This window comes from Anolis carolinensis, chromosome 4, assembly GCF_035594765.1.
Source record: "Anolis carolinensis isolate JA03-04 chromosome 4, rAnoCar3.1.pri, whole genome shotgun sequence".
NCBI classification, from domain to species: Eukaryota; Metazoa; Chordata; class Lepidosauria; order Squamata; family Dactyloidae; genus Anolis; species Anolis carolinensis.
This window is the reverse complement of record NC_085844.1, coordinates 219,361,129-219,381,901: the sequence shown is the minus strand read 5'-3', so window position 1 is coordinate 219,381,901 and position 20,773 is coordinate 219,361,129. Positions and strand designations below refer to the sequence as shown.

Genomic DNA, 20,773 nt, shown 5'->3' with positions numbered 1-20,773 from the left:
AGTGAACCGCGAAGTAGTGCGGGAACACTGATTTCTGTTTACAAATTTTGTGATGGAAACAATTCTCCAAATAAAAATGATGGGTGAAAAAAACCATATAATAGAAAAAATAATAAGTTATTCTTAGTAGAAAAACTTGCAAATAGGTCTAGATTTAGAGAGCCTGAATTTCAAAGTTTCAGACGCAGAATTTGAACTGGTTCTCCAAAAGAAAAGGCTGTCAGTGAATATTGTGGAGTACTACCACAAATCAGAGAGATCAGCAATACCTGTTGGCAATTTAGCTGGCACTGTTTTGGATTAACTGATATTTCTGGCCCATTTTCAAATGCAACATGTTGAAATAATAGAAATGGAAGGTTACCAGAGCATGAGCAAAAGCTACAAGATACTGCAGTCCAAGTAGGAGCCCAGATGGTGTATCAACCCAAACTGACAAAAGATGCTCCAAGCAGCTGAAGCCACCTGTGCCTTCAGAAGCAAGGATGGATGTTAAGAACACCTTAAATATAAATCTCTCTTTTTTAAAAAATGTAGGTATGGTCCACAAGTTTTCTTCAAACCACACGAGGCCTGTTGGTTCATTTTGCAAATCTGAAAGCTTCCTCCCAGTTCCTACCACCATTGTTACTGGGGAGATCACCCAGTAGCAATGGTAGTAAGAATTATATATAGAACAAGAAAAAGGAGAACTGTGCATCCAGAAGACTCAAGAAAGTATGATTATCCTGTAAAGTATATAATGCTGCCTTCCTTGCCTAAATCTTGTTGCTAGTGCTATTATTATTATTATTATTATTATTATTATTATTATTATTATTATTATTATTATTACTACTACTACTACTACTACTACTACTACTACACACAGGCCTTCCCTCCATGTCTGAGGGGATGGTTGCTTACACATTGCCAGTCAAAAGCAAGATACATAAATATAGTGCTACTAGTATGACTCTACTTTAACTTTTATGGTAACATTCAATGGATCCTAAGGCTTGTAGTTTTGTGAAGTACTAGAGTTATCTCAGAATTCTAAATATCCCATGGAATATTACTTCGGAAGTTAAAGTGAAATAGAGTACTATGACTCTTTATGATGATTGGGCCCCTAGGCATTATAGATAGACCCAGGTTTTTCAACTAAGGTTCCCTGAAAACGTTGTATTCCACACCAATTACTCTGTGTTCCACAAGAGATTGTTGTCATTGATGTGAAAAATCTCTCTTTTAACTGCAGACATGGTCATTTTTATGCGGATGTTCCCTGAGGCCTTAGAATTATTTCAAAGCTTCCTCCAGGATAAAAGGGTTGAGAAAGAACCGATTTCCACATTTCAATCTGCATAAAGTAATGGACTGGTAAGGCAGGAACTAGCAATGCTCATCACTGTAAGCATGGATATGACATTTGAGATTATTAATTGCCATTATCTTTATTTATTTCCCACCTTTATTTCAGTAATCAAGGCAGCTGACAAATTAAAATAAATGGCATGGGAATGGGATGACAATTAGAGAACTCAGATTCATTTTTAAAAGAACATCCTAGAGAGAAAAAACACACAAGCAACAACTAATGACTAGATGCAGTCAAGAGGGCTAGAGGGAGATATGGGAGGAAGCTGAAGTGAGTTTAACAGCCAGAGAACAGATCTGTTCAGCACTAAGCCGTGCCCTTTTGTTATGATTAATAGAAGGAGAATAAAAATTGCATCACAAGCAATTTTATTCAAATTTATTCTACTTGTACTATTTCAGCAGTAGTAGAATCCTGACTTTTTCCACAGTAGATTTCTATTATCACCATACAGATCAGAATAGAGTGTAAAGGTGTACTAATATAACCTCCCGATCCAGAAGTAACAACTGGTAGTTTAAAACTCTGAAGAAAGACTACTGACTACTCGGTGGTGCAGTTGGTTAAACCGCTGAGCTGCTGAACTTGCTGACCGAAAGTTCAGCAGTTCGAATCCGGGGAGTGCGGTGGGCTCCCACTGTTAGCCCCAGCTTCTGCCAACCTAGCAGTTTGAACACATGTAAATGTGAGTAGATTAATAGGTACCGCACCAGCGGGAAGGCAACGACATTCCATGTAGTCATGCCGGCCACATGACCTTGGACAATGTTGGCTTAGAAATGGAGATGAGCACCACCCCCCAGTTGGACACAACTAGACTTAATGCCAGGGGGAACTTTTACCTTTACTTTATCTTATTTTAGAAAATGTAAAAAGGACCAGCTTCTCTATAGTCTCCTGCCTATAAACATGACATAATGTTAATGTTGCTGCTATTGCTGCTGCTAACACTTTCCAATGTCAGCCACATATTAGACAATCTAATCCTGGAGCACAGGATTAACCTAGTAGTACCTACTTGAAGAGCAGTCTTTAGTACAAGAAAGGACCACACAACATTTTGTGTTAAAATCTTGTAGTAATAAAACCCACTTGAGACATTTCTTCCCAATCAGCTTATTAAAAGCAACGGTTTCAGTGCAAACATGTTCATGCTGTTCCGAGACCCATCTGTTAGCAGCATTCAAAGTCTCTGTTCTCAAAACTTGTTTATGCAGAGAAAGTCTTTTAAATCAGCAAGCCATACACTAACCATTATTTTGAAGGTCTATGGTACATTAAGGTAAAAGCAAAACCCCGCTGAACAAACCTTGCAAGAAACCCTCTGGATAGGGTTGCCATAAATCAGAAACGACTTGAAGGCACACAACACATTCCCATCACATGCACCAGCTGTGGCATGTTCCGCTTTTTCACACAAAAACTAGACAACTACAACTGCTCCAAATGCAAACAGATGACTCTGATGGAGCAGAGGATCCAACAGCTCGAGCACCGTATTAAGACCCTTAAGGACATTCAGGCACTCGAGCTCTTTTTGGACACTGCACAACACGCTGCTGTAGATCTGCAGCCTGCATCACACCAACACCACCAAGACCATGATCAGGAACCTTATGGGGAGATCAACTCAAAAGTAGACAACCCTCAGGCTTGGAAGGAGGTCACCCATAGAAGGAGACCCAGGACGAGGCAGCCTCCGCAGAACTCCTCTGCTCAGCTGCATTTACACAACAGATTTGAAATTCTTACATCATTAACATACAATCAGGAAACACATCTTGTGGAGGACCACAGTTTCTTAGATACCACTCAGTGGACCACCCTGGATCAATGCGCAGGGGATAGCCCTGACGGGGACAGTGCATCACCACAGTCACACTTATGTAATCATGCAAATGCTCCATCCCCAATCATAGACCAGGAGCAACAGGAACATCCTTGGGAGAGTAATGGGCTCTCGGATGTATCTCAATGGATTGTCATTGATGAATGCACTGGGGATGTTGAGGAGGAGGACAACACTTTACATCTACATGATTCACTTCAACAGGAACACTCTTCAGGGGACATACACACTGTCTTGCACAAAAGGGACCCTGTCAATCCTCAAAGGAAACAGGTCTTGGTAGTAGGTGACTCCCTCCTTAGAGGAACGGAAGCCATCATTTCCAGACCGGATGGGATGACTCGAGAAACATGCTGCCTCCCGGGGGCAAAAATACACCATATCACTCAGAGGCTCAGCAGGCTCCTAAAGCCCCATCACCCTCCCCACCTTATGTTGATTCATGTAGGTACCAATGACACCGCTAGGCATACTTTTCAAAAGATCACAAATGATTTTCGAGCTCTGGGAACAAAGCTAAAACTGTATAATGTACATGTGATCTTTTCATCCCTCCTCCCCGTTGTAGGACACGGCTCTACAAGGGCCGGAAAAATAGTACAGGTCAATAACTGGCTCACATTTTGGTGTCAAGAGGAGCATTTTGGCTTCCTTGACCATGGTCTACTCTTCCAAGAGGATGGACTACTGGCAAGCGATGGGGTGCATCTCACACAAGTAGGAAAACATCTTTTTGCACACAGACTCACAAACCTCATCAGGTGCACTTTAAACTAGATCCACTGGGGGAGGGGAACAACAGCCTGGCGAACACTATATTACCCACGACCACAGGGAACCGCCAAAAGGCTAAACGGAGGGCTGCACAAACACAGCAAGGACCAAGTACAGAGAGCACAATAATCCCAAATAAACAGTTCGAGGGGAGGTCACAGGGGCTTACATGTCTTTACACTAATGCTCAGAGCATGGGAAATAAGCAAGACGAACTCCAACTCCTAGCACAGCACCACACATACGATGTCATAGGCATCACTGAAACCTGGTGGGATGACTCCCATCACTGGAATTTAACCATTGAGGGCTATAACCTCTTTCACAGAAATAGAACAAAGGGGAGAGGAGGGGGGGTAGCTTTATATGTCAAAAACAGTTACACTGCAGAAGAAATGCAAGACTGTAATCCGGGAAACCAGCTTGAAAGCATCTGGATAAGAATCAAGGGAACCGGGACTCAAAAAGATCTTGTGGTGGGTGTCTACTACAGACCTCCGAGTCAGGATGAAGGACTTGATGAAGCCTTCTGTCAACAGCTGACCAAACAGGCACAAAGAAGAGATATAGTAGTCATGGGCGATTTCAATTATCCCGATATCTGCTGGAAAACAAACTCAGCCAAGAGTACAAAGTCCAACAAATTCCTCACTTGCCTTGCAGATAATTTTATGGTCCAGAAGGTAGAAGAGGCAACAAGGGGATCAGCAACTCTTGATCTAATCTTAACAAATGTGGAAGACCTGATCAATACAGTTGAAGTGGTTGGATCCTTAGGGGCAAGTGACCATGTGCTCCTGCAGTTTGCAATACAAAGGAATGCTGAAACTAAGACAAGTCAAACACGCTTTCTGGACTTTAAGAGAGCTGACTTCCAAAAAATGAAGGAATTACTGAGCGGCATTCCATGGACGCTGATATTAAAAAACAAGGGAGTTAAGGATGGATGGGAGTTTTTCAAAAGTGAAATACTCAAGGCGCAAATGCAAACAGTGCCAACAAAGAAGAAAAATAAGACAAGTGCAAAGAAGCCAGAATGGATGTCCAAAGAACTTCTAACTGAGCTAAAGCTCAAAAGTGACATGCACAAGAAGTGGAAAAGGGGAGAAATCACCAAAGAAGAATTCAAACGTATAGCCAACACCTGTAGGGAAAAGGTTCGCAAGGCTAAAGCGCAAAATGAGCTCAGGCTTGCCAGGGACATAAAAAACAACAAAAAAGGCTTTTTTGCTTACGTTGGTAGAAAAAGGAAGAAAAAGGAGGCGATAGGGCCATTGCAAGGAGAAGATGGGGTGATGGCGACAGGGGACAGGGAAAAGGCAGAACTACTTAATGCCTTCTTTGCCTCGGTCTTCTCACAAAAAGAAAGCCATCTTCAACCTCAGCAACATGGAATGGACGAAGGATTGGGGGAAATCCAACCCCAAATAGGGAAACAAGTTGTCCAGGAACACCTGGCCACTCTAAACGAATTCAAGTCCCCAGGGCCAGACCAGCTACATCCAAGAGTACTGAAGGAACTAGCGGAAGTTATTTCAGAACCACTGGCAATTATCTTCGAGAGTTCTTGGAGAACGGGAGAAGTCCCAGCAGATTGGAGGAGGGCGAATGTGGTCCCTATCTTCAAGAAGGGAAAAAGAACGACCCAAACAATTACCGTCCGGTCAGCCTCACATCAATACCAGGCAAAATTCTGGAAAAGATCATTAAGGAAGTGGTCTGCGAACACTTAGAAACAAATGCGGTCATTGCTAATAGTCAACATGGATTTACCAAAAACAAGTCATGCCAGACTAATCTGATCTCTTTTTTCGATAGAGTTACGAGTTGGGTCGATACAGGGAATGCCGTGGATGTAGCGTACCTGGATTTCAGTAAGGCCTTCGACAATCTTCATCATGGAAAGAGGTGACAAGTGGAGTGCCGCAGGGCTCCGTCCTGGGCCCGGTTCTGTTCAACATCTTTATTAACGACTTAGACGAAGGGTTAGAAGGCAAGATCATCAAGTTTGCAGACGACACAAAACTGGGAGGGATAGCTAAAACTCCAGAAGACAGGAACAGAATTCAAAACGATCTTGACAGACTAGAGAGATGGGCCGAAACTAACAAAATGAAGTTCAACAGGGACAAATGCAAGATACTTCACTTCGGCAGAAAAAATGGAAATCAAAGATACAGAATGGGGGACGCCTGGCTTGACAGCAGTGTGTGCGAAAAAGACCTTGGAGTCCTTGTGGACAACAAGTTAAACATGAGCCAACAATGTGATGCGGCTGCTAAAAAAGCCAATGGGATTCTGGCCTGCATCAATAGGGGAATAGCGTCTAGATCCAGGGAAGTTATGCTCCCCCTCTATTCTGCCTTGGTCAGACCACACCTGGAATACTGTGTTCAATTTTGGGCACCACAGTTGAAGGGAGATGTTGACAAGCTGGAAAGCGTCCAGAGGAGGGCGACTAAAATGATTAAGGGTCTGGAGAACAAGCCCTATGAGGAGCGGCTTAAAGAGCTGGGCATGTTTAGCCTGCAGAAGAGAAGGCTGAGAGGAGACATGATAGCCATGTACAAATACGTGAAGGGAAGTCATAGGGAGGAGGGAGCAAGCTTGTTTTCTGCTGCCCTGCAGACTAGGACACGGAACAATGGCTTCAAACTACAGGAAAGGAGATTCCACTTGAACATCAGGAAGAACTTCCTCACTGTGAGAGCTGTTCGACAGTGGAACTCTCTCCCCGGGGCCGTGGTGGAGGCTCCTTCTTTGGAGGCTTTTAAGCAGAGGCTGGATGGCCATCTGTCGGGGGTGCTTTGAATGCGATTTCCTGCTTCTTAGCAGGGGGTTGGACTGGATGGCCCATGTGGTCTCTTCCAACTCTACTATTCTATGATTCTATGAACACACGTGGAACATTTCAAACATTTAGATTGGTGCTTCAGTTAACTTTAAATGTGCAGGTTTAAAACTAGCTTTTGGTTTTCACATATTTCTGAATTTTATCATATAGTTACTTTATCAAAATGTAGCATCATTTTCCTATTCCCACAATAATGTCAGCTTTAAAAAATCAGGGGAAAGACATATATTTAGTTGTGTGGGTGGCTCCAGAAAACACATTTAAAGAGTGGGAGAATGCAAGTGCATTACAAAGGTATAGAATAATACTAAAGAAAAGGCTATTGTGTTGCTAGTGTTGGACATTTTTAAGGATTATATAAATGTTTGCTGTGCTTGAGTGGTACTTTGAAGACAATAATGAAAATGGTATCTAACAACAAAAGTAAACATTAAATGGGTGCATATTGCCACAAGATTGCATAAGGATAAGGAAATGATGTACTGTTCATTCCTAGTGACAGGCACTACAGGTCCCAACTATATCTGTGCAACCACTATTCCACACAATACATCTTACTGGATGTTTGTTTGCATGGTAAGAAATCAGATGGTTGGATGGTGAAAAAACATGGTTGAAAATGTAATCTAGTTCACAGGTCAAAATAACACAGTCTGCAAACCACATGAGGTACCTCAAGACCATTGTTGTATCCCTGGAAACCCTGTTCCACCACTCTCCATTAAAGAAATAGAGAACATAATCTTCAGAATGGGATACAAAAATCTCTTCAAAAATAAGGCATGCTGTTCACCTTGTTTTAGGGCCTCCTCCATTTTTCAAAATCATACATGATCTTCTTCTCACTTCTGTTTTTGTCAGAAGCAATTGGTACGACCTCTGGCAAGACGGAGGTGTTGGTGGCCCTTGTCCCTCCAAAAGTATTCATGTCTCATAAAACTCCACAGATGAAGCAGATAAGTGCCATGTTTGAAACACTGCAGGTGGAGCAACAGCTTCACCACAGTACTTTGTGAAGACTCATGCCTGAGAACTGAGCCCTGATCAATTTGAAGTAAAAGCTGAGATTACTTCGACTGACCTGCCTCTCTAAGAAATTGTCCTAAAAGAAAGAAACAGCTAGCTGACCAAGACTCTATTCAGTACTCATTAAACTCATGGTTATTGAAGTAAATCCTTCTGAGTTTAGTGAGTTTTGCTCCTGGGTAAATGTTCATGGAATTACAGTCATGTAGTGCAATCCTATATAGAGTTATGTCTGACTAAATCCAGTCAAATCAAAGGGATTAAGCACACTGCAAAGAACCGCAGGTTTAGATTACACCTTTGTGCACAGCTACCTGGAAGTAAATATCAATTAGCACAGTGGGATTTTCTTCTGACTAAACATGCACTAGAAAAAGAATGTAAACCTTTTTATTATTATTATTGCCCATTTTTTATTATTATTTTCAGGGTGTACACATTATAACATAACTATTGGTATATAAAGCCACCAATTAACCATAGTAATTTTGCACTTTCCAATAATAGCAAAACATATGTATCTTGGGTTGTGCATTTTCCAAGCATACAGCCCAGAAAATGCACAACAACCCTGCGATTCTGGCCACGAAAGCCTTTGACAACACATATGTATCTTATTCGAAAGAAAACTTCCCGACTCTACATTGAGTCTTATAATATTTTGTCCTATCAAAGCTCTTATCAAGCAATGTGTATTTGTGAGTGTGTGTGTGTGAGTGTAAAATTTATCGTACATAAAGCATTCAAAAGTGACCTAATTGTACATTTATCATAATCTTTTAATTACTCAACACTATTATGGACCAGTCTTTAAATATTCTACCTGTGAAAGGCTTCCAATTATTTTGAAAACGTTGTATTGTTTTATTTCTAAGGAGACAAGTTAATTTATCAAATTCTGCAAAGCTTAGCAGTTTGGTCAACCATTTGTTTTCAGGTGGAATAATACTTTCTTTCCAGTGTCTGGAATAAACTATTCGGGCAGCTGTTATAGCATTTTGAAAGAAAACAATATTTTTCTTGTTGATTACATTATTGCCAGTCCCAACAAACGCATTTCTGGTAAAATTCTGTTGTAAAATTCTTTGGATTGTTTCCTTAACAGCTGTCCAATATGCATGAGCTTTATGAATGTAAATCTTGAAAAGAGCAAAACTGTTCCCTTCCTTGAGTGTGCTTCCCATCTACTTATAACAAGCCACAATTTCATGGACCTAATCCTATTCTACCTCCTCCTTCCAATCAGTTTCTTAAACAACTCTGACAAAGGAAAGGCAAAGTACAAAGAAAACCGAAGAGGACAGCAAAATAGCATTTATAGCGTTTTATTTGCCCTAATATGTCACTGCTTTTTTCTGTCACAATAAGGCCAAAGAAAAGATAGTAGAACCAAAATCAAATAGCGGCTTCCCACATCCTTTTGATAACTCACTTTTTCAACTTTTGCACCTTACTTTTGCAAATTACAGACAAGATTCATTCATTTGATGAGGACCCTTCCTTGAATCACTTTTAAATGCATAGTAAAGCTTTTTAAAGTCATATTGTACATTTAAAAGTGATATATAGTGTGTTAATTGTGTTTTTCAGCCACCAAGGTGTGCTTTCAAGCTAAAATAACCTCAGTTCCACTTTTCAACTGATTCCACTTTCTGACAGTGTGAGCTTCCTGTTGCTCTTTGCATGTTTCAAAAGACTATTATGAAATTTCTTCTACACTAGTGTTCCTCAAGTGAGTCAGATTCAAGTAATCATTTGAAAGTTTGAACTGATATGAAGAATTTCCCATGATGAAATGCTATGATCAGAATTCAAATAATTTTAGAGAGTATGAGATTTCTCTTGGTATGTTGAATTTCTACAGCTCTTTAAAAGAAAAAAACCAGCCCCTTTTGACATATTGTCCTCACTCAAGGGATTAACTAAGCCTTCTTATGTACTAAATGAGAACAAAGCAATTGTGATTTTTCAGATTATTGCTGTCTGGCAGAGGTTTAGATAGGCGTAATTTAAAGGAAATTAAATGTTACTGCTGTGTTGTGCTTTAAAGGTTCAGTTTTTTATGCATATTAAAGATAGCACAGTTCTCACATCTAGCAAATTAAGAGCTAAATCCAGTCGTCAGACCCAGCTAACACCGTTTACTGGAAGTGGGAATTTTAAGTATGTACTTAGCTTGTATGTTCAAAACAGTATTTAATAGTACAGAGTGAAGGCTGTGGAGAGTCCTTCACACAATCTTAATTTTTTCATTCCCCACACCAAAACATATTCAACAGTTTACCTGCATTGGTTGTGTGTGGTTTTGTGTAAGGCAGAATTTAGCTGTATGATATAGTGCCACCAGCTGATACCACATCATGTTAGTATCTGAAGCCATACACTCAAATACAGTAGAGTCTTGCTTATCCAATGTTCTGTATTATCCAACGCAGTTTTTCTCCCGCCCATATCTACAGCTGTTTCTCTAGGCAGGAAAGGATCAGATTTTTTAAAATCTTCATAGGGCTGAACTTTTTACGGATTTAACTTCTGACAATGTTATTACTATAAGTTCATTTTATGCAATTCTATCTTTATATGTAGTCAAAATTTTAGTAGTCAATGTTTTCAATAGATAGAGATGTTTGGTGCCTTCGTAAATACAGTAATTATTACATAACGTTATCGTGTATTGAAATGCTTTTTCTGTCGATTTGTTGTAAAACATGTTTTGGTGCTTAATTTGTAAAATCATAATGCAATTTGATGTTTAATAGGCTTTTCCTTAATCCCTCCTTATTTTTCAACATTTTCGCTTATTTATTTATTTATTTATTACATGCATTTATACCCCGCCCTTCTCCCCGAGGGGACTCAGAGCGGCTTATCCAACGTTCTGCCAGCCCGTTTATGTTGGATAAGCGATACTCTACTGTACAGGTTTTAAATATATAACTCCATACCCAGACAATGTTTTCTGTTATGCATAACTAAGAAAACATACAGAACTGCTATGGTGATTAGTAATATTAAAATCACATAAGACCCAACACTACATTGCGGTTGAAAAAAAGTGGGTGCATCTGATTATCTGAAATGAACAACAGCACTCAGTGAGTCTTTCGCTGAAAGAAGGATGTCCTTGACTTCACAATTTTCTGCATATACAGTGTTCCCCCGCTACTTCGCAGTTCACTTTTCGCAGACTTTTCGCGGTTCACTTTTTGTGGGGAAATGGGGGAGAATGGCCACATAACAATTAAAATAATGTATAAATATTAAAAATTAAAATAGTGTCCTTACTTTGCGGATTTCCACTTATTGCGGTAGGTCCTTGAACGAAACCCCTACAATAAGTGAGGGAACACAGTATTTCTTTAAACTACAATGGGGTTTTTCAACACTCTAAGAAATAAAACCTGGATTTTCATCTCCTGTTAAAGCAAACTCTAATGAGCACCACATTTTCCTATCTCACGATCAAATCCTGATTTCCTTTCCCCTTATTCATATCCATTCTGCTTAATTTTGGGTACAAGAAATACTCCTGGGTTCCATTCACCCTGGAAATCACATCCCCTGATTTTCAAGACCTTAATCTTGAAGAGAATTTCACAATCATGTGGAGAATTGGTTATTCAAGGTCTCCAGTAATCTCTGAGATGAACAGAGTTATGTACATTCTCTTTAAATAATCTTCAGCTGAGATTCTTGGAACTGTTGTCCAAAACATGAACTCATCTAAGCTCTGCCCTTAACAGAATGTAACTAAGCCAAGGAATGTGGATGCAATAAACAGTACAGTACATTATTTTCCTATTAAACTAAATATATACTATTGTTAAATATACCACAATTTCTCCTTTATTATCCCCACTTCTCTGCTGTTTCCCCTGTGACAAATTTTATAAGGGAAATACTGGGAACTCTCCTCTTATTTGCTATAAAGTACTAAGCACATCATTGATATGACATAAAAGCGAGAAAAAGAACAAAAATGAATAGAATACAGTATAAAGATTAGAACTGGGACTCATTCCTTGAAGTGAGGTTGGAAGGTGGTTTTTAGGTTGAAAAGATTGAACACTGCTATTCTTTGCTATGTTTTCATTAGAAGTCTGTCAAACATGAAGTTAATCTCGAGGCTATGCATTTCTTGCCCTCAGTTTGAACCATGCACATATGCCAAAGTGAATTCTATTTATATCACTCTGATTTTATTACATATCATTATAATCAACCCTGAATTCTTGTTTATGACAAGATACAACTAGAAATAGCTAACTAACTACCAGTTTGAAATGAATGAAAAGAAATACTGACTATCCTAGTTCCACCTCCAAGAACCAAAGACCTAAGCCACACAAACGGATGGCACACAAAAATCCATCCTCAGAAATAATGGAAAAATGTGGGGAAATGATTTGTTGTTGTTAACTTCCGACAAGTTGGCTTTGATTTATGGCAACTCTATAAATGATAGACCTCCAAGTCACCATATCATCAACAGGTCTGTTCAGATTTTGCAGACTCGGCACAAAGCTTCTGATTGAATCTATCCATCCGGAATACAGTCTTCTTTTTCTACTGCCTACTACTTTATCAAACATTATTGTCTTTTTAATGTGTCTTAGACTTCTCATGACGTGTACAATAGTCTCACTTTAGTCACCTTAACTTCTAGAGCAGGCATGGGCAAACTATGGCTTGGTGGCCAGATGTGGCCCCCTGGGTGCTTACCTCAGGCCCTTCTCACTTTCCCTGTACTCTCAGCATAAGGACACAGTGGCCTGCCTCCTTGCGTAGTAGCTGAAAACCCTCTCATCCACAGCATGTCTCGCTCTTTCCCAGCATAAGGACGGTGCCAGATGCCCCGTCTTTATGCTGAGAACACTGCCTGGGGAAGGCACGTAGCGGCTGAGAGCCCTCCAGAGCCCTCTCGGCCATCACCTGTCTTGCCCTCTTCCAGCATAATGCCGAAAGGACATCCCGAAGATCGAGAGTGGAGGAACGGGAAGGAGGACCAGGGCAGTCGCCGCATGTCTCGTTCTGTTCATGGTATAAGGAGAGGGCGAGCAGCTCTGTCCTTATGCTAGGAGGACAACCCTCCCCCACCCTTTCCCAGGCCCATCCCACTCAGCACATGCCCAGCCGCCCTCCCTCCTGGCCCAGCCCACAATGTGGCCTCAAGGCAAAAAAGTTTGCCCATGCCTGTTCTAGGGAGACAGTTTGGGCTTAATTTGCTCTAGAAAGTAGATGCCAGTATTTGTAGAACTTTTCTCCAGCAGATTGTCTTTCAGCTTTCTTCACTGTTTGACTTTTCGAACTATACACAGAAATTGGAACACAATGGCATGGACAATCCTAACTTTTATATTCAAGAAGATATTTTTACATTTCAGGATCTTGTCTAGTTCCTTCCAACTTCTAATCTTCTTCTGATTTCTTGACTGAAGTCTCCTCTAATCACTGAACCAAGGAATAGAAAATCTTGAACTATTTCAATGTCTTTTAAGCCAGTGGTTCTCAGCCTGTGGGTCCCCAGGTGTTTTGACCTTCAACTCCCAGAAATCCTAACAGCTGGTAAACTGACTGGGATTTCTGGGAGTTGTAGGCCAAAACACCTGGGGACCCACAGGTTGAGAACCACTGATAAACTATTTTAAATCTGTGATCATTCTTTTTGTTTTCTTATTCTTCGACGTAAACCCACTTTTGCACTTTATTCCTAGACTTTCTTCAGTAATCATTCCAATCTTCGTAATTTTTTACTAGTAATATGGTGTTGTCTGCAATAATTAAATTGTTTATGCTCCTTCCTACACATTCATATCTCCCTTTTCTGAGTCTAATTCTACACCATATAAATTAAACAGACAGGATAATAAAATGAAGCTTTGCCTGACCTCCTTACCAACTAAAAATCATTTCTTTTCTTTTCTTTTTGTCCTACGCTAGCCTCAAGCCTTCTGTACAGATTATACATCAGGGCAGTAGAATGTTGTGGCACACCCATTTCTTTAAGAGTGTTAAATAGTTTTCATGATCTGCACAAAGACTTTGCTATAATTTATGAAGCACAGACTGTTTTTCCCCCCTGAAATTCATTGGTGCACACTTATATCTAGTGTAAGCAAACAACAACTTTCAATCCCACCTTCCAGTCAGTTGTATAAATACAGTAGAGTCTCACTTATCCAACATAAATGGGCCGGCAGAACGTTGGATAAGCGAATATGTTGGATAATAAGGAGAGATTAAGAAGAAGCCTATTAAACATTAAATTAGGTTATGATTTTACAAAACGTCATGCACCAAAACATCATGTTATACAACAAATTTGACAGAAAAAGTAGTTCAATAGGCAGTAATGCTACGTAGTAATTACGGTATTTACGAATTTAACACCAAAATATCATGCTATATTGAAAACATTGACTACAAAAATGAATTGGATAATCCAGAATGTTGGATAAGTGAATGTTGGATAAGTGAGACTCTACTGTATAGCAATAAAGAAAAAAAGCCTGGGAAATAATAAAACTACTTTGCCCTTCAGAACAGTTTGGACAGCAACTGCCCATTGAGTTAAACAAAATATATTTTTTAATCTTAATTGCTGTGCCCACATTGAGTGTATGCTGAGTTTTCAGCCCTTTTTCAGGGCTGAAAAAGCCCCCCTCAGCTTATACTCGAGTGAGGGTCTTGGCCAGCTTATATTCGGGTCAGCTTATACTCTAGTATATAGGTAATCAGAATTGGACAGTCTTATCCTATTAAAGTCTTATTATTATCTTAAACTAGTTTTATGTAAATATTCAAAAACATTTAAGCTACTGCTGCCTCAATTAATGTAATTTTATTGGTATCTGTTTTTATTTTTGAAATTTACCAATAGCTACTGCATTTCCCACCCTCATCTTATATTTAAGTCAGTAGGTTTTCCGTTTTTTGTGGTAAAATTTGGTGCCTCGACTTATATTTGGGTTGGCTTATTCTTGAGTATATACGATAGTTTGAAGTAGCTTTCCTTATCAATGTTTTAGTTTTTCAGTCTCTCTGCTCCTGCTTGGTAGCAGAGACATATATTAATATTAAATACCTCTAACTTTAAGCTTTAGTCATTAGCACTTCATTAACAATATTTTACAAGTTTGGGGTTGATCTCAAGCATAATAGTGACAAAGAAGGCAACAGCTTGTTCAGCACTAGCAGAGGAAGCAACCCAAGCCTTCAGTCTTATGCAAAGGCATACAAATAGCAAGATAATACTTGACACTATTTTTGTGACACTAAGCCAAGTTCATCAAAACATTCAGCACCTTTACTATACTTTAAGTGGCTGAGGGGGGAAAGGAAAGGGCCTGAGGCTGTTAGGAATGGTGGGAGTTGAAGTCCAAAACATCTGGAGGGCCAAAGTTTGCCATGCCTGCTATACAAGGTGGGATCCTGTCTCATGGTCCTTGGCTATCCAACAGACATAAGATAAAATGCTCAAAATAGGGACAAGGTAAAAGAGTTGAAGGCAGCAGGAAGAAATTTGGGAAGGTTTTACTACCAAAAGAGAGATGGAGAATGGAGTCAGGTGTGTTGAGAACAGCATGCTTGGACTAGCTGGACAAAATGGATCCATCTGCTAGGGAGAATATGATAGAAAACAGAATTGAAAAACATAACTAAAACATGGAAGGATATTCCTAATAAATCTCTTCCTTTTGGGTTGCTGTGAGTTTTCTGTATGGCTATGTTCCAGAAGCATTTTTTTCCTGATGTTTCACCTGCATCTATGGCAAGCATCCTCAGAGGTTGTGAGGTACAGTAGAGTCTCACTTATCCAACACTCGCTTATCCAACGTTCTGGATTATCCAACGCATTTTTGTAGTCAATGTTTTCAATACATCGTGATATTTTGGTGATATTCGTAAATACAGTAATTACTACATAGCATTACTGTGTATTGAACTACTTTTTCTGTAATTTGTTGTATAACATAATGTTTTGGTGCTTAATTTGTAAAATCATAACCTAATTTGATGTTTAATAGGCTTTTCCTTAATCTCTCCTTATTATCCAACATATTCGCTTATCCAACGTTCTGCTGGCCCATTTACGTTGGATAAGCGAGACTCTATTGTATGTTGGAAACTAGTCAAGTGGGGTTTATATATTTGTGTAATGTTCAGGGTGGGAGAAAGAACTCTTGTCTATTTGAGGCAGGTGTGAATGTCGCAATTGGCCACCTTGATTAGCATTGAGTAGCCTTTCAGCTTCAAGGTCCAGCTGCTTACTGCCTGGGATAATCCTTAGTTGGGATGACATGAATCAATCAGGGCCTACTAACCCCTCCAAACAAAGGATTCCCCCAGGCAGTAAGCAGCTAGACCTTGAAGCTGGAAATGCTAAGATGGGCTTAAAGCTAACCTTAAAAACTGGCATAGATACTGAAAACAGGGAAGCCTTGGCCCTTAAGCACTCTAACTGGAGGTCAGCTGTGACCAGCAGTGCAGTGGAATTCAAAGAGGCACGAATGGAGGACGAAAGGGAGAAACATGCCAAGAGGAAGGTGCGTCAAGCCAACCCTGATCAGGAACACTTTCCATCTGGAATCCAATGCCCTCACTGGAAGAATATGCGGGTCAAGAATAGGACTCCAGTCACCTATGTACCCACCGCCAAAACACTACAGGTGGAGGTCCATCATACTTGGACAAGGAAGGATCGCCCAAGTAAGTAAGTAGTTTCCAACATACCTCGCAACCTCTGAGGATGCCTGCCATAGATGCAGACAAAACGTCAGGAAAGAATGCTCTGGAACATGGCCATACAGCCCGGAAAACTCACAGCAACCCAATGATTCGGCCATGAAATAATAATAATAATAATAATAATAATACTTTGTTTATACCCCGCCACCATCTCCTTGTGGGGACTCGGGGCGGCTCACAATGTTACAAAAGTAACAGCGCAAATACATTAACTATATACACAGTTTAAAACACAAGAAGATGATAAAACAAAAGTTAAAACAAAGGTTTATACAACAGTAGTAATATCAAACAACCACCAATGCAATTCAGTCAACTTCCAATGTGGGAGGGGGACTATAGCAGCAATATAAGATACAATCATTAGATTAAAATACCCTAATAATAACATTCAGAATAGAATTATAATGAGGCTGGTCATCCAATAGCTGTCTTTCCAAAGGCCAGCCCAAACATCCAAGTTTTCAATTGTTTCTCTTCCTTTTAATTATCTCTATTTTGCCATAAAGAAGCAGAGTTGTTCTTTGCAAAGATTCACTTTCCTGCAGCAGAATTAAAATCTTCCAACAACGAGGTGGAAGGAAGGTATTAAAGAAACAAAAAAAAACCTCTCCAAAGGTGCGCATCGTGGCAAAGCACCTTCCTTGCTCCCTTCTAACAGCGATCCGGGAGACGATTAGAAACCGCACAATCCACAAAGTCTTGACTTCTTTTATTTTGGAGGGGGTGGGGAACGAAAACAAACCAAAATGGCGGAATTCTCCTCTTTTTAAAAAATTCTCTTGCACAAATAGATAATCCTTTTTATCCGACTGGGAAAATAAATCTGAAATTACGCTATTTTCCCCCTTCCTTCTCTCCCTGGGAAGAGAGAGCGAGAGAGAGAGAGAGACAGAGAGACTGATTTTACGCATCTCTCCTCCCTCCTCCAAACTCGCCTCCTTCTGCATCGCTTCACTCCAACTCTTTTATGTCATCTGTGTTTGTTAAAAGGGGGGTCTCTTTGGTGGAAACCACGAATGAGATATTCAAAAAGCGCACAGGAATATATGCCACGCTAGATCTGCTGGCTGCAGATAAATAAACACGCATGCATCACAGCTGGGCTTTCCTCCTATTTATTCCCCCCTTCCCTCCTGCCAGGATTTTTATGTTTATTTTGCAAAACCTCGTGGAAGGCAGGTGGGTGGGATAGGCAATACAAAGGATGTTTTCCCTATTTGGGTTTTTAAAGGGGAGGGGAGACCCAAAATGCTGCCAGGAGCATCCACATCCACTTGCGAGGAAACAGGCGCAGGCACATCTGGCAATCCATGCATGGCATGCAAAGGGGAGGCCAGGGCTGCGGCGAACCAAGATAGAGCCTTCCCGCCTGCCTTCCTTCTCGGGCACCGTTCCCCGTGATTTAAAAGAGGTTTAGAAAGGACTTTCTTATCTGATTCCTTACCTACCAGCATCAGCCCTGTGGTCACTGGACGCGGAGCCTGCGGGAAGCTCCGGCCGGCCGCGCCTGCGCGCTCCGGGGGCGGGGCTGCCCTCCTCCCTTCCCTCCCTCCCTCCCTGCAGAAAGAAGGCACCAGGCGAGGAAGAGGAGGAGGAGGAGGAGGAGGAGGAGGAGGAGGAAGCCATTGGCAAGGCAAGCAGACCCCAGAGGCAGGAGGCCAGCCAGCCAGCCAGCCGGAGAGAGATGCTTTCTTTGCAGAGGAGGGAGGACAAATACTATCCTCCCCGCTGCAACCCTCCGTCCTTATACACGATTCAACCCACTCTCCCCCATCTTTCTCCCTCTCCGTCCCCCCCCCTTTCCTTTTTCCACCTCCAATCTAAAAAAGACCCCACCTTTAAGTCCATATTTAACATCTGTAGCCTCATATCTAGGCGGTGCGTTTGCCTAATGCAATGAGGGACAACCTTTTGCGCTTGGTGTGTCAAAATTCACCAAAAAAAACCTAGCATGACCTGGGTGGTGTGTCACTTCGAGAGAGAAAAACAACAACCATTATTTCGCAATTGGTATAGTTTAAATAACAAAAATATATAATTGTAATATATAACTGTATTTAATAAATCAAAAATTATTTACTACCATTATTTCCATGTACAACAATCTATGATACCTCTTGCAGTTTCCACGCTAATTTCCCTCTATTCTAGTTTCAATGTAGTCGTGAATAATAAATAATATAATAATAATATAAAAGTAATAAAATGATAATATACTACAATAATAATAGAATGATATTATATATATATATATATATATATATATATATATATATATATAAAACAGTATTTATATTCCGCCCTTCTCACCCCGAAGGGGACTCAGGGCGGATCACATTATACACACATAGGGCAAACATTCAATGCCCATACATACATCAAACAGAGACCGAGACAGACAGACGCAGAGGCAATTTAACTTCTCCTGAGGGGATGTTTGATTCTGGCCACAGGGGGGAGCAGCTGCTTCATCATCCACTCTGATGGCACTTCCTCATTCCAGGTCGTAAATTAGTTAAACTTGCCTCCTCACTTTTTTATATATATATAAGTGGTACCTTAATTTCCTACTTGATAGATGCAACTATCTTTCGGGTTGCTAGGTCAGCAACGAGCAGGGGCTATTTTTTATTTTTAATTGACGGGTGCTCACCCCGCCACAGGCTGGCCTCGAACTCATGACTTCATGGTCAGAGTGATTTATTGCAGCTGCTCAGCAGCCTGCGCCACAGCCCAGCGCATATATATGTAATGTGCATAATTCCCATGGAGTAAACAACAAAACCACTGGACCAAATCACACCACATTTGGCCACAAAAGACATAGTCATCCAATCAATCTGCATGCAGCAGCGTGTCAGCAAAAATGGCTAGGCGTGTCAGTGCTGACACATGTGTCATAGGTTGGCCATCACTGGCCTAATGGAAGGGATTGACGGAAAGAATAGAGCGATGAAGGATGGGCGAGAATAAAACCTTGGATGGTCATTTTTGGGGGGTGGTTTCCCCCCTCTTTTGAAGCGCACCCTCTCCAAAGAAAAGACGGCCAGCTCCTTGCATAGTAGCATCTGCTTGTTTTGTTTTGTTTATGGGTTTTTTAAAGAGGGTTAGGTTTGGAAGGTGGAGGCATTGAGGCAACCTTCCTTCTTTCTGAGAAATAATGCGTATTTTTCCTGCAACCTCCCCTTACCCAGCCTCCCACCTCACCCACATTCAGGAAGTTAGGGATTCAACTCAACATGCCATTTAGGACAGTGGTTCACAACCTTTTTTTGACCAGGGATCTCTTTGACCAGGGACCACTCTCCAACATTAGTACCAAAAGCTTACGAATTCGTTTTTGGTCAACTTTAGATTCAGTTTGGTTTTTTGGGGTTCTGATTCAGAAAATTGCATTGAGTAGACCACATCAGCTCTAGTTTCTGATACAGACATATGCCATCCACTAGTCACCATCTGCTTGCCCATTGAAAACCATATTTAATAATCTAGAACCGGTGTGTAGTCTAGAGCTTTCATGGGTAATTAGCCTCTCCCCTCCCAACATCTCCATTGCCTCTGTACTATAAAAGGGTTTCACGAGACCAGCTGCTCTTATTGTTGTATGGTTTTGAGACAACGGTGTAGTAATAGTGAGGCTGTGGACCACATTTTCGTTCTTGCGGACCACTGGTGGTCCATGGACCGCAGGTTGGGTACCATTGTTTTAAGGACACTCTAGTTACCTCTGTGGGGTGTGAGGATGGCGTTTCAGTTTGTTGAAACAGCTGGATCCATGTTGTAAGGCCCCATCTACACTGATATTTAATCCAGATTATCAAAGAAGATAATGCAGATTATCTCTTTGAATTAGATTACATGAGTCCACACTGCCATGTAATCCAGTTCAAAGCAGATAATCTGGATTTTATATGGCAGTGTCAAAGCGGCCTAAATTTTGCAGTTGGTGGAATAAATGGGAATGAGATCTGATTATAGGCTGGGCATTCCTTATCTGGAATCCCAAAATCCAAAATACTCCAAAATCAGAAATTGCCTGTACAGGTGGCTGAGAGTGTGACATTTTTGTTTTCTGGTGATACAATGAACACAAACTTTGTTTCATGCACAAAAGAAAATTATGCATAAAATGACATCCAGGCTATGCTTATTAGGTGTA

General features: G+C 40.7%; 1 protein-coding gene across 4 annotated transcripts in view; it reads right to left on the bottom strand.

Annotated features, from left to right (window-relative positions):
- Positions 1-18,176, bottom strand: part of l3mbtl1 (L3MBTL histone methyl-lysine binding protein 1) — a 51,344-nt gene extending 33,168 nt beyond the window's left edge. For 2 of the 4 annotated variants that reach the window (XM_008119068.3, XM_003226301.4), the window contains exon 1: positions 18,059-18,163. The gene's annotated coding sequence lies outside the window, so the exon portion shown is untranslated. Of the gene's footprint in view, positions 1-18,058 lie in introns of all 4 variants that reach the window. The other 2 variants (XM_008119069.3, XM_008119070.3) reach the window with 2 other exon arrangements.
- Between the last annotated feature and the right edge of the window lie 2,597 nt (positions 18,177-20,773).